Source organism: Macaca thibetana, chromosome 1, assembly GCF_024542745.1.
Source record: "Macaca thibetana thibetana isolate TM-01 chromosome 1, ASM2454274v1, whole genome shotgun sequence".
Taxonomy (NCBI): Eukaryota; Metazoa; Chordata; class Mammalia; order Primates; family Cercopithecidae; genus Macaca; species Macaca thibetana.
Genome location: NC_065578.1, coordinates 100,196,036 through 100,211,556, shown reverse-complemented (window position 1 = coordinate 100,211,556; position 15,521 = coordinate 100,196,036). Strand labels below are relative to the sequence as shown.

General features: G+C 38.7%; 1 long non-coding RNA gene across 1 annotated transcript; it reads right to left on the bottom strand.

The window, feature by feature from the left end:
- Window positions 1-2,746: 2,746 nt before the first annotated feature.
- Window positions 2,747-15,060, bottom strand: LOC126929256 (uncharacterized). Its single transcript, XR_007717117.1, has 3 exons — window positions 14,919-15,060; window positions 13,647-13,773; window positions 2,747-8,521 (listed from the first exon to the last, which is right to left on the bottom strand). It is a non-coding gene; the product is annotated as an uncharacterized LOC126929256 (long non-coding RNA).
- Between the last annotated feature and the right edge of the window lie 461 nt (window positions 15,061-15,521).

Genomic DNA, 15,521 nt, shown 5'->3' with positions numbered 1-15,521 from the left:
TCTGTCCAATGAGTTATGAGTAAGATAACATGTGCCACTTCTGGGTTGAAACACTTAATTTTTCATGATGAGACCCCCAGATCTTTCTCTTTTCCTTTACATAGTGACTGATAAGTTTAAGATAATGGTTGTTCCATCAGCCTGGGTCCTTGACTGACTAGGATGAATTGAGTCCCCCGAGTCTGACCCCACTGCCTCAAAATGGATATAAAACATGAAAAGGAAATAAGCCTTTGTTGCTTTAAGCCACTGAGTTTCCAGGACATTCTAACTCATCTTTGACTGACATTTGTGTTCATGGAGAAGTAAAGCTGTAAATTACTAGTTGGATGTAACAGGAGAAGTAAAATACCTAAGAATGGTGCATATCTTGCCACAGAGATTGTTGGACATCTTGCCTCCAATTTTACAATCTTAACTTGGCTCAAACTCCCATTAAGATTCCTTTAATAGTGGTATATATCAGCACTAATTGTGCCACTAACAACATGCTTCTCAGATAGCTTCCCAGTAGGACTGTGTGCATAAGATAACATAGAAAAGACTAAAAATAATGTGGTTAAACTATGTGGATGCCTTGGAATAAACTTTCTGCAATTTCTCAATTCAATTCAACTTGTCACATTTAGCACAATGGTAAAGACAATATCATATAACAGACATCTTTATACACAGGAGCTCAAACTTATGGGTAAAAAATGTCCATTTATTTTTCTAATATATTATTCTATGAATGAATATATTTCCCTAGTGAATCTTTGAAACTTTGTGGGACAAGCACTATGATCTCCCTGAATTGGTGATGTTGGCAATTTATGGTTTTTATGTGTAAGGCATTTTGTTAGGTGCTTAACATACATTGACTTATTCAGTTACTACAGCAAGTCCATGAAGAGGAAGCTGAGACTCAGAGAGTTTAAGTAATTTTCTAAAGATACACACTACTGACAGATCTAGGATTCATACTCAGGTCTAATTTCAAAGTCTACAATTGCTCATCATTGAGGTGGGTGCTATGAAATGATTGCTCATTAGGAATTCAGTATCTGTCATAGTCCATTTTCTGTTACTGTAATAGAATAACTGAGACTGGGTAATCTATGAAGAATAGAAGTTTATTTAGCTCACAGTTCCAGAGGCTAGGATGTTCAAGAGCATGGCATCAGCATCTGGTGAGGGCCTTCCTTGCTGGTCATAACATGGTTGAGGGCATCACATGGCAAGTGGGCAAGGGCATGCATGTCAGCTTAGGTCTCTCCCTCTTTTTATAAAGCTAGCAGTCTCATCATAGCGGCCCCACCCTGACAACCTTATTTAATCCTAATTACCTCTGAAAGGCCCCACCTCCAATAAATATAGAAAATTGGGAACTAACTTCCCAACACATGAAATTTGGGAGACATATTCAAAACACAGGAGCATCTATTGGGAAGATGACTAAATAATGTAGATGTTTCCTAATATGAAAGTGAGAAAACTTCTGGCATAGCTGAGTAAACATAGCCAGTAAGTTCCTTTTGTAAAAAACTATTCCTCTGAGAGTTACCATTTTCCATCTGTTCCAACCATATCATCTGTTTTGTTGTCGTTGTTTGTTTGAGATGGAGTTTTGCTCTTGTTGCCTAGGCTGGAGTGTGATGGCGTAATCTCAGCTCACTGCAACCCCTGCCTTCCCAGTTCAAGTGATTCTCCTGCCTCAGCCTCCCGAGTAGCTGGAACTACAGGCACGCATCACCACACCCAGCTAATTTTTGTATTTTTAGTAGAGACGGGGTTTCACCATGTTGGCCAGGATGGTCTCGAACTCCTGACTTCGAGGTGATCCACCTGCCTTTTCCTCACAAAATGCTGAAATTACAGGTATGAGCCACTGAGCCAGGCCCCATCCATAGCATCTTGTCAGTGGTGTGGGTAGCCATGACTTTATTTAACAAGCAATTATTACACATCAACTAAGGAAAGGGCCAGTTACCTTCATCTCTCCTCCTGTGCACTGGATCTCAGTTGTTCTTGCATCCATTCTTGATTCTGTCTTAATCCAACATCTTTAGAACTTTTCCTCTCATTTACTTAGCTTGTACTTGACACTGAGAGTGTAGTAATCTGAGAGTAGTTTTTGGTAGTAAGGAAGTGTATCACATCATCTTTGCCTGCAGGTGATTATTTTTCCAATTTAAGTAGGCCCATAAAATGTAAGCAAGCAACTGGGGCTCAGTCGTTATTAATTTAGAATATAGACTCAAGAGATGCTGAAACTATAAAGGCAGAAGAATGCATTCCTGACATAGGTAAAATTTTTTCCTTTTTTTTGTTCTCATTATTTCTGAGTTTTCAGTAGTATGTTTCTCAAATATATCTCTTCCTACAAGTATACTGTTCTGCAACTACCTGTACCAACTATCTTTGAGGTTTAGTGGTTTCTCTATTCTTATCACCATTTGCTTAATTTCAGCCCTCACGGTTTCTACGAGTATCTCCCCACTTTCCATCACATCCATCAGCATCTCCTCACTTGCTTCATTTTTTGCATTGTTGTCTGAATTTACATCTTCAAACATAAATCTAATCATGTTTCTTTCATCCTTATAAATGTTTGTCGGCTCCCTGTTACCCAAATGGGGAAAATAATCAAGTATTATAGCGTGGCATACAAGACACCTTGCGATTCAGTCTTAGCTTTCTTCTTGATCTCCTTTCCCAACACTCCATTCCACAACCCTTTTGTTCCCCCACTTCCCCTTTGGCCGGTTAATCATGAATGCCTCTCTCTTCAAAGAGTATTTCATGAGTTTTCAGGTCTATGTGATTTGAAACATGGCCAGAATGCCTTCCCTTTGACTTTTTTTTTTAAAGAACCACTTTATTGAGGAATGATTGACTTACAAAAATCTGTATGTATTTAGTGCATACAACTTGATGAGTTTAAAGATAAATGTACACTATAAAACTATCACCACAATCAGTGCCATAAAGATATCCATCATCTACAATTCCCTTGACTACTCCATCTAGAAAACTCTTACTTGTTCTTCAAACCTAATTCAAATGTCAGCTCTTCCACAAATCCTTTCCCAGCTGCCCAAGACAAAGTTCATCAGTCTTTTTATGGAATAAGCAAAGCACTTGTTCCCATTTATAGCATGAACTTAATTGTGTTATCATTTATCTGTTCTTATGTCTCTTTTCTACTAAATTGGGAGCAGGACCTATAATATCTTATGCATCTTTGTAGTTCCTGTGACTTGTATAGTTCTCAGCACATAGAAAATTCTCAAAAATGTTTGCTGGATAAAAGGAGAGAGGCTTTCCCCCCCCCCCACCTTTAGTGTGTAACTATACAAATTGCCAGTCTAAAATGATAGCTCAGTCATAAGAGACAGACTCAGTGGTCCCATCACAATAACTTGTGCTTCTGATAACTGAACGTTCACCAAGAGTTCCATCGAAACAAAGCAGGCAGTTCTCCAGCAGGATTTTGAGACAAATACTTAGGTAAGCAGGCTTGCTATTTTGGGCATCCTGTCATCTCCCACTTGTCTCCAGAACAATTGTAGAATGAGCTCTGTGCTGGCGCTGATGACTTAGGAATTTAAGCTCTGAGCTACCACTGCTGTTTGTCTTCCTGTCACCCACAGCCCTCTGAGAAGGCCCTCCGCATTGTGTAAGGCATCCTGATTCTCAGCAAATCAAGAAAGATGGCACAGTCCTCATGTAGGATTTTGATAGATAAGTTTTATAGCTCCAGGTTAACAGAATACTTTCCTTCCCTGGTGCATGAATATTCATCGACATCAACACTCACACACACAATCTCCGCTTAGAACCAGAAATATACAGCCAGACCAAGATAACCACACATATCGACAGTCATTTACTTTGGACATATTCCTAGAAAATTTTGCTTCCATTTATCCTCCTTTTCCCATCCATAAAGGTATAATTTAAAATCTATCTGGTCCAGGAGGCTTTCTGTGCTGTTCAACCACAGTTGGAGTGTGAGATAGACTCAGAGTCGCTGTTTCCAAGAGTTCAAAATTTACCATTGTCAATATTTTCCCCAGTTATTGCCAATTATGATCATAAGCCACTGCCAAAATTCATTTATCAGTCATCTGTGAGTTTTCTCCCTTGTAGACAAGTCTGTTTATAAGCTCATATTCCAGTGACAAAGAACATATGGGTTGACTCATTCTGCTGTAGCCAGTTCAGAATCAACAGTTTGCCTAATTAAACCTTAAAATTAGATAGCTTATTATATTCTCTGCACACATAGCCAGAATATTTGGGAACAAGGCATTCTGACAATCCTCACAGCTATTATGGTTTATTTTAAGTTTATGGTTCTTGATTCCTGCACTCACAGTTTTATGTAGCAAGCATGATTTGGAGGTCATTTAATCAGTTCAGCAAATGAAAACATGCCCTCATACTGTGCTGACTGATTGGCATGTTAATGTGACAACACATATATGCACATAATAACAGCTTGAGCTCCCTGTTAAGCAAAATTGGAAGATTAGATTGTGCTTTTTTGTCTTTTTTTTTTTTTTTTCTTTTCAGACAGAATCTCTCTCTGTCACCCAGGCTGGAGTGCAGTGGCACGATTTCTGCTCACTGCAACCTCTGCCTCCCTGGTTCAAGCAATTCTCCTGCCTCAGCCTCTCCAGTTGCTGGGATTACAGGTATATGCCACTACGCCTGGCTAATTTTTCTATTTTTTTAGTAGAGAGGGGGTTTCATCATGTTGGCCAGGCTGGTCTCAAACCCCTGACTTCAAGTGATCTGCCTGCCTCGGCCTCACAGAGTGCTGGGATTTCAGGCATGAGCCACCGTGCCCAGCCAGATGGTGCCCAGCTAGATATATAAGAGTTCTCTTTTATATAGTGAAAAAGATGAAAGACATGGTTAGTTTCTTTCGTTGTCTAATAAAAATTTGTATCAGACCCTACTATGTAATATGGATTACCAAAGCTACCATTGTTGAAAAGAAATTTTATACTAAAAGTAAAATAGTAGAGGACTGAGGAGTCAGAATGCCTACATTACAGGTCCAGAGAATCTAGATTGTGAGATTTTGGAATCCTTTGCTTTCTAAAATTCCATAGCTTCCCAATCAGAGGACTGAACCCCAAATGGTGTTTAATTTATTATTATTTTTTTCCGCTGAACTATTTGAGAGCTAGAGAAATTGTACTTATACACAAGAAACTGGAAGAACAGAATTTTTCCCCTTAAGCTGCACCTGGGGGTGCTGAATGTACAGGGCTCACTCATGCATATTCTCTCTCTTCAACTCACAGAAAAGAGTATGAATATGCCCTGTCTAGAAATATTACTTGGCCTAAAGTGCTTGAAACTGGTAAACTTCAGTTTCTGTAAGGTCTTTAATAGGTAGATGGATTTGAAATGAACACCATTTCTTTTTCAGATTTTTCCCGGGGCACTACCTAGAAACCAGAGGGTAAACAAAATGAGGAGCAGGTGGATACGGCTCACACCTTTACTTTGCTGAAAGAGGCTGTTTGTTTTATAGGCAGGGGTCTTAACGGATTCTGCTGCACGTAGGAAAAGTGTTTCATCTTTAATACATGGAACTAGGTTACATGATTTCTAGGAATACGTGTGTTTTGGAGGTGTTTGTGCCTGCATGTGTGTTTGGTTCATTGACTTAGACTGGACAACCAGGAAGGATTGTTTCTTTCTGAATTTCCCATTGTGGGGAGATTTCAAAAGGAATTACACTTGGAGAACCAGAGCCCCTCTGGACCATCTTGTTAAAGCTCCACCAACGGGTTAAGTCAAACTAAATAAATCAATCTCTGGAAATTGCATTCTGGGGGATTTTATATCCAACAAATTGTCTTATGGTGAAAGGAGATGAAACCTGAAGCAAGAAAATGTTTGTCTCTGAATCTCCGTACAGTTGAGGTGACAGGCAATTCAGCCTTAGTCTTTTCTATTTCCCTTCTCTCCAAATCCCATAATCTCAAGACTATAATCTCAGGTTTGTCGGATGCTATCGTGTCTATAGAGTGTGTGAGAAGAGGTGCCTGGTCACTGGTCCACTACAGTGATTGCTGAGGACACTATTCACTATCCTTTACAGCATGGTCCCTTCTAGTCTCTCCTGATTCCATGCCTCATTTCTAGAAAATAAACTATTGTGTTTAGTGAAATACGCACCCTTTTTCCTTCGTGGAGGCTTGCCACCTCCCCTGTAGCACTGCTAGCAATCAGGATTTAGGCCATCTTGCCTCTAGGACACATAAAGTTCTCAAACTATCTCCTTCTCTTCTTTCCCTCTCTCCTGCTTCTCTCTATTTTCTCTTCTGTCGTTCCCTTTCTCTCCAGTCCAAGGGAATATTCCGGTGTGGTTGAACTCATTTGATAGCTTCACTCGAACTTGACACGTACAAAACAAGGATCCTGAGTTTGGTTCCCCAACTGCTACTTCTTCAATGTTCCCCATCGCAGAAGTGGGACTTCGTCACGTTCACAAGCCAGAAATGTGGGAGTCATCCTTGATTTCTTTCTTTTTCTCATCCTGTTTGTGCCAAGTCTCTATGTGTTCACCTTCAAATTCAGTTCTTACTTTTCCTCTGCTTTGTTTTGTATCACATTGAGGCTGATTGATGCAGGGTGTACTTTCCAGAGCCTCCTGGCAGCCAGCTTCCAGCTCAAAGGCATTGGCGCAGATTGCAGGGCAGGAAAAAGAGAGAATCCAGGGCATTTTCCCCTTCCTTCTTTGCTCCAAAAACCTTCTCAAGTGAGCCTCACTGTAGTGGCTCCCTCTCCAGCCTCCCAGTGGACCAGGCCTCCATGTTCCAGTTGCTGCCAGTTGGCCTTGGCTTCCAGGCTCTGATAATGTCACTTCCTCACTTCATTCCTCCATCATTAAGAACAGTAGGGGCTTTCTGCTTTGCTAATCTCTAGGATATCTCTCCATCCTCTATGGCTCTTGACTCTTCTATGAATTCCTTCTTAAATTTCCTCCTTTGCATTTTACCGGTCAGTGACATCAAATGTTTATGCTTAAACATATCACTGGCTAGGGGAAAGGAATTGACACAATTGGCTTACATCTGTTCCCACTCATCCTCCGGGACTAGGGAATTCCTCATGAAGCTGTTAGTTGCTGCTATGGTCTGAATGTTTGTATCCCCTAAAAATTCATATGTTAAAATCCTAACCCCCAGGGTGATAGTATTAGGAGATGAGCCCTTAGAGAGGTGAGTAAATCCTAAGGGCTGAGCCCTTATGAATGGGATTAGTTGACTTTATAAAGAGAACCCAGAGAGACCCTTGATTCTTCTACCACGTGAGAATACAGGGAGAAGGCACCATCTATGTACCAGAAAGTGGGCCCTCACCAAACAATCTGCTGGTTCCTTGATCTTGGACTTCCCGACCTTCAAACCTGTGAGGAATAAATTTCTGTTGTTTATAACCTACCCAGCTTATGGTATTTTACTATAGCAACCTGAAAAGCCAAGACAGTTTCCCAGTGTTCGTTTCCCCATTTCACTTATTTATCCCGAACAGATAGTTTCACTATTTCTCAATCCAAAAAGGAAAAAGATAAAGATACCCACTCAGTTTATGTCTCTACATATTTGGATGTGTTAGTAAGTATTCCGAGAACTTTTTCTACTCACTGAAAGGTTTCTGGGGGTGGTAGTGAGGTTAGAAACTGCTGTGCTTTTGTATTTTGCTCAAGAATTTTATCTTTCTTTCTCTTGGTTGTCATTTTTTGAAATGTATTTCAGTAGGGTACACTCCGATTGTTGTAAGTGGAAAATATGCTATATTTAAAATGCTTTTTCTCATTCTGTATTGGGAAAGATACATTCTATGAGGAAGTTTATATTGACCATCTTAGTGCAGACATCAAATGATATTTACACAAAATTTAATAATAGACAACAGTAAACTATATTGTGTAGGGATGCATTGTTAAGCGGTGAAACTATTAAAAAATCAGGTAATTGAATACTCTCAATGTTAGGATGGTAGTTACTCTTGTGGGAAGAGGCCGTTGTGCTCCGGAAGGAACACAAACTAGGAGTGCTTCTGGGAGTTGACAGTGTTCTATTTCTCGATTAGATGGGAAACGCACGATCTTTGCTTTATGATTATTTGCTAAACTCTTCATATGTGTTTTATATATTTTTCCCATATGTGTTATATTTCACAATTGAAAAAAGATTTAAAAATTAATAGTAGCTGCACACTGTAGGACATTATTCCTTAAAAGAAATCAGATTGGCTGAGGGCAGTGGTGGCTCACACCTGTAATCCCAGCACTTTGGGAGGCCGAGGTGGGTGGATCACAAGGTCAACAGATCAACAACATTGTGAAACCCCATCTCTACTAAAAATACAAAAATTAGTTGGACGTGGTGGCACATGCCTGTAATCCCAGCTACTCGGGAAGCTGAGGCAGGAGAATCGCTTGAACCCAGTTGCAGTGAGCTGAGATCGTGCCACTGCACTCCAGCATGGTGACCGAGTGAGACTCCATCTAAAAAAAAAAAAAAAAAAAAAAAAAGGTCAGATTATGCTGCTCACATACTTAGCAGTTTCTAATAATCTTCCAGTCTAGTTAGAATCAGATCCAACCTGCTCACTGTGGACCCCAAAACTCTACAAGATCTGGAGCCCACCCAACTCCCCAACTTCTCTCCTATATCTCACCCCTTGTTCTCTAAGCCCCTCTCACACTCGCCTTAAATTCCTCAAAGACATCAAACTCAGGCCCACTTCGAGGTTCTTGTATAATACTGTCTCCTCTGCTTAGTATATATTTTTTCTAAGCTCTTCACAAAGCTTGTGCTACCTCAAATGTTATATTCACCTCCCAGTTTAACATCACTCAGACGCCTTCCCTTAATATATGATTTATGTTAATATTCCTCTCTCTACCATAGTGGTAAGTGTATGACATCCTATGTAGAATATTCTACATCCTATTGTACACAGGATGTCATATATTATCTTGCAACTATATTTTTCATGGGTTCACTCGTTTATTGACACCCTCTATTAGAATATAAACTCCACAAGAGCAGGAAAAGTTTCCGTCTTGTGTATTGTTTTTATCTCCAGCACCAAAAAGTATACTGGGCACATGGTAGGTGATTGTTGAATATTTGCTGAATACATGATGTTTCTGCAAAACAGTCTCTGCCTGCGAATGTAAGCTATCTTTTCTTAAGGTGTCTCCCTCTGAGGCACCTAGTATGTCTCCTCAGTGGGTTTAAATCAGGGTTCAAGCAGTTCCCACAGGGCCAAGGCAAATAACATAAGTGAGTGAAGGAAAGGATGGTGGTGGAAACGAAGAGAACTGGAGAACGTGAAATCCCCCTAAGGCTGCAGCCTCTACTCAGCTCTGGCTTCTTGTGCCCAGGTGAAAACAGCAGCCCAGTGTGGCTATGTCTTCTAATTTTCAAGAGAAGTCAGAAATCCAGGTATCTATGTGAAATGTGCCAAATTATTAAACGTTGGTTCAAGTTTTTAAAAAAATCAACAAGAACCTAGTAAAACATATCTGTGGACCTAATTTATCTCTGAGGTGTCTGGTTTGAGATCTGGTTTAAGAAGTTGGAAAGAAATGGTCAGTCATAAACTTCCGCTGGGGCAAAGAAGTCTGGAGTCTTATCAGACTGAATAGAGGGAAGGGAAAGAAGAAAATAAGGGTAAAATAAAACTAAGATTGGCATCTCAATATTATACTACCAAGGGGTTTTTCAGAGTGATATTCTTTGGGACTTTTTGGTTACATCAAGGTCATAAGATGGGTTTTAAAACAAAGAGCAAGGAGATAGAATTTTATTTGGCTTTTATGAATAAAATAAGACCAAAATTGTATTGAAGAAGAGAGTGTTGATGATAATAATAGAGGGACTCCTTCTTTATAACGCCTGTCATTGATACTTTAGGGTAAAAGGAGCTCATGTGACAAGGAGCAGAAATCTATTACAGACAACCTATGGAAGCACTTAAAGTAGGCAAAGAAAAGAGGATAGGAATTGGGTTGACTTTGATTTAGAGATATATGCACACATAAACTGGAGTAGCTTGCAAGGGAAAACTGGTCAAATAATGGTATCATTCAAGAAAAACCTTTACTCTTTTTGACCAATTACTATTTTGATTAATTAGTAAAGTCTTGTTCTGCACGTTTAGGTACAAACTGTATCTATTCTATGAATATCAAATATGATTCTACTTTGTATATTATCAAGCAGAATAAGACTAATTATCTACTAGGACTATCAGTTCCCATGGGAAAGAGAAATAGACCTATTTATCAAAAACCTGAAGCTTTAATAGAAGTTCTAAATAAACATCAAATCTTCCTGATAATGAATGCAAGAAATTACAGCCCTACTTATAGTAGCGGGTCCTGAGATTGCTTTCTAGTTAACAGATGACTAGAAATACTTTCATTTGATGGCAAAAAGTGCCTGACACAGCCAAACCTACAGTCCAAACATAACCAGGAAGATTTGATCTTAGTGATGCCTCAACAATATAAACACTGACAATAAAATTTGAACATTAGAGGAGGAAATTTACATTAAAACTCAGTGGGTAAGAACCAGAATAAAAACAGGAAAGAAGGGAGTATCAGAAAGGGAGGAACACTGCTAGTTATGGTGTAGAAAGAGGTTGTGGGAGGGGAAGGGAAAAGGAATAGCAACATAAAAAACAGTAACAGCAAAAATGAGAACAAAAAGAAACAAAAATAGAAAGGAAGCCATAAGAAAGGAAAATAAAAGGCAAGAGGAACAAGGTAGGAAGAGTTATAAGGTAGCAGGAAAATGTTTGACCTCAGATCTGGGAAGTCTCATAAATTTTGCAAAGAGGCATATAGTTGGAGAAACAGGAGGACCCTCTGCAGAATGTGTAGTTAGAACAAAGTTTTTCTTCTAAAAAGTTGTTTTTCTCATCATCTAAGCTAACTTCTGAGTTCCGCTGCCTCTTTTACCTTGATTTCTATTCCCAATAACAAACCTTTTGAGTTGGCAGGCAACTAAGAAGCAATTGATAGTAGATTTGGGTACCCAGACTTTCAATTTTCTAAGTTCAGCTTCTGCAACTTAGAGGACTTTTCTTAAGGGAGAGTCCAATTTGTGTGACAAAGAACTTTCTGAAATTGCCCTTAAAATATCTTCCGTTGGGGAGCACTGGCCCCTGACTGCACTTTGGACCATAGGGTCACTGGAGTACAACAAAAACCCATTAATTATAGTCTCAAACATCCACTTCTTAAAATCTTTCTTATTTTATCCTGCATTGCTAATACGACATTTAAATGCATCTTTTGACAGATTCCAGATGGTACTTTACTGCGTGTTTTACTCTTCACAGGGCACCGAGCAGGCCACATAACCATAAATATGAACTAAAATTTTGATCAGTGCGTATGGAAAACTTAAATGTAATACAAGAAATCACACAAAAAAACCATATAGAAGACTATTGTAATTATAAAGCAAGTTTCAAAAGAAGAAATATATGATTTACTTTACAATATACTTCTATGTATCTTATTTTCATTTTTATTTTTTATTTTTTGGAAACAGAATCTTGCTCTGTCACCCAGGCTGGAATACAGTGGCACGATCTTGAATCAACCTCTGCCTCCTGGGTTCAAGAGATTCTCATGCTTGATTCTGGGTTCAACCTCTGCCTCCTGGGTTCAAGCGATTCTCCCGAGTCACTGGGATTACAGGCATGTACTACCATGCCCGGCTAATTTTTGTATTTGTAGTAGACATGGGGTTTCACCATGTTGGTGAGGTTGGTCTCAAACTCCTGAACTGAAGTGATCTGTCTGCCTTGGTCTCCCAAAGTGCTGGGATTACAGGAATAATATACTTATAAATTGCCAAATTAATAAATGTTTATTGAAAAAACAAATCTGAGTGATTCAGAGGATCTACCATACCAGAACTGTCAACAGTTCTATGCAGGTATAAACATGCATATCTCAAGTCACTCTACTAGCCCCACACCCTGTCCCGTCTCTAAAGGCTGACCTCTCACCAGCATATGTAGAGGAAGAAGAGATTTTCCTTAATGAAGGTTTTTTTAGAGAAACATCTAGTCAGCAGAGTATCTTAATGTCTTGTGCTCCTCCTTGGAACACATTCATGTGACTGCTGGTCACACTCTGGGGCCCTTAGATAACCTTCAACAGGATCCTCGTTAACCTCCATACAGGAGCCACACAGGCACTCATGTGGAGTAGGCTACATGTCCCTCTTCCCCTGTCTCCTTGTCCTCCACAGCACTACCACAAAGGTTGTAGATGGTATTGAAGTGGTGATACTATAATGCTAAATACAACTTTTCCTAAGGTTTAGGGAAAACAGCAACCAGGTAGTCAAAACCTTCAGAGGAACTCTGTTCACCTGCAAGACTCAGTTCCTAACCTGCTCCCCTTAACTTCATATTTTACCTCCCTTAAAAATACTTTCTTCTATCCTCCACCACGGAATTCTCATTTTTTAAAATAAGGAAAATGCCATAGTCATACAATTTAGTTATTCATCTTAGGGTAATGCTTTCTGGGAAGCCATAGAAGGACAATCAGGGACAGTTGTTAACACGCAAAGTCCCACACAACAAGCCAGGTGGAGAGGGAGTAGCTGGGCACTCCAAATTTAGCCCTTTCAAGATTTTCCTTACCAATGTAAATCAAGGATGTCTGTTTATTTGTATGAATTCTCATTAACAAAGGGTCATATCATGATTTAGGTTTAGATAAGTTGATTACAGACTAATAGGGAAAGTTTCACATTAAGTATTTAGCCAAACATACACACACATACACACACACACACACACACACACACACAGAGGCATACACATGCATTCCAAGTAAAATATGATTCACAGAGACTGTACAGTGTGAACCATCCAGAAGAAATAGAATGATAGTCTTAACTGTCTCAAAATTTGCAAAGTGTATTTTTCACTTTGGAGTTAGTAATTTACATTATTTTACAGTACAAAGTTCATTGCTTTCCTTCATTCTCAAATCCCTTTAATTCTCAAACTCTTTCAAAATTGGGCTCCTTCAGCTGGGAAATAAAAATAAAACTCTAAGCCCCAAACTGAATGGACTCCTTCTTGGCTAAGGGGCCATAGAGAAACCTTAAAAACAGAGTTCCCAGCAGGTCAGACAAGTCTCCCCTGTTATACCCTCTCCCTCTTTAACCACTATTAGACTTTCTTTCCTCAGCATTAAACGGAAACCAACCCTTTCAAAAGACTTTCGTTACTGCTGATTCCAACCAACTGCCTGATGCTGCAGCCATATTCTCCTCCCTTTTTGTGGTTTTAACACAACTGACCAGCATTCCTTCCTGATAAGAGACCGCCAACCACAGAACAGTTCTGGCCAATCCATGGAGCTGTGCATAGGAAACCTATGTCTTTCGTTTCACCTTTGACATAGCCTAATTTTAACACATTTAAATGTTAAGTCTGCACTTCAAAGTGAACATAAGATATATACAACATGCATGTTTGCTTACTATCACGCGGGATCCCCTTCATGAATATTCATAGCTTCTCCTATTACCTGTTGAGTATGTATGCTTGGACAACCCATTCAGCATAAATTTTTGTCTCACCCTTTCTCCTTGGAAGGGCCTGCTTTCATTTTCTACTAGAGGCTACACTGCAGGCTCTAATCCTTTGTTAGAAATAAAGCTATCCATTCCAAATTTGTAGATCTCATGATTTTTAAGCCGGCAATACCTATGGGGAAAAGAAAGGGACCCAGTGAAGAGCAAAATCTCACTTAAAGGCGGTGCCTTTCTATGCAATTAAAAATTAATTTGGTGTATAATAATTCAGTTAAATTCTTAGTTAAGAATTTTCTATTTGAGGAAGGTAAAAAGACTAACTTTATTCTTCCATTTACAGCTACACTCATTGATAAGTAATGTTCTGTTTTGCTAAGTGATTAACAGAGTACACATTCTACAAATTGTTGGGATATGTATTTGAGGAAAAAAATGAAACAGGGTTAATATTCTTGACAAAAAGAACTCTTACAAAATTATAAGAAAGAGGGTTTCTAATAGCTAAATGGGCAAAAGACCAATATTATTTTAAACAGAAAACTAAGTAAAATAGAAATATCTGTATGTTATAAATACATATCAAAATAAAGTAACACGACATCCCTGCTATCCAGTATATTTGCAAAACTTTTTTTGTGATAGTACTGATGACAATGTGTTGAGTACACATCCAATCTTGTTAGAAGTATAATTTAGTAGGATCGATTTGAAATGTAGTTCAGCAGTATGTAACAAGATGCTCTTTTTCAGTATTTTAATTTATTAATATCTTCTAAGTAAATAATCAAAACTATTGATAAAATCTGTTCCTAAAAAAACTTTTTTCAATATTATTTAGACTATCTAAAATTGAGAGCCAAACTGTCAAATTTTAGGGGACAATGCAGCTATATTATGGCATATATATGCCGTGAAGAATTATGTGGTCCTAAAAATGTTTATGGAACTTCTTATTACCAACATAGGTCAGGAAATATGATATAATGCATAGTGAAAGTTTGAGATATTAGTGTATTTTAACATAAGGATGTATGGATTCATACATAAGGATGTATGGATTGATAAATAAACAATAACAGTGGTTCATTCTAGTTTTTTGGGAGTCGAAGACTCAATACTATGTTTGCCCTTTGTTGCTTTATCCAAATTTTTCTATAATGGCCACTGTATTAGTCAGGGTTCTTTAGAGGGACAGAACTAATGGAATATATACATATATATATATATATATAATGATATATATAGTCCATTAGTTATGGATATATATGGGAGTTTATTAAGCATTATTAAGTAAAGTATTATTAAGTATTAACTCACATGATCACAAGGTCCCACAGTAGGCCGTCTGCAGTTTGAGAAGCAAGGAGAGCCAGTCCAGGTTCCAAAACTGAAGAACATGGAGTCCGATGTTCAAGGACAGGAAGCATCCAGCATGGGAGAAAGATGTAGTCTGGGATGCTAGGCCCCTCTCTCCTTTTCACGTTTTTCTGCCTGCTTATATTCTAGCCGAGCTGGCAGCTGAGTGGATTGTGCCAACCAAGATTAAGGGTGAGTCTGCCTTTCCCAGCCCCCTGATTCAAATGTTAATCTCCTTTGGCAACACCTTCAGGGACACATTCAGGATCAATACTTTGTATCTTTCAATCCAATCAAGTTGACACTCAGTGTTAGCCATCACAATTACTTTTATCATCAGAAAAATAAACATTTATATTTCAAAACTGTCAATAGAGTTAATATGTTGGATATAGACAAAATATCAATGAAAGAGAGAAAAAGGTGAAATTAGAATCTGATCTAAGAGCTTTCTAACTCTAAAGTCAGTGTGTTTTCAACACATAGAAACTATTATTTGAAATCTTATTCTCTCTTGGAATAAACCACGTAAGTTTCACCTGTATGCCCACTGAGACATCTCGG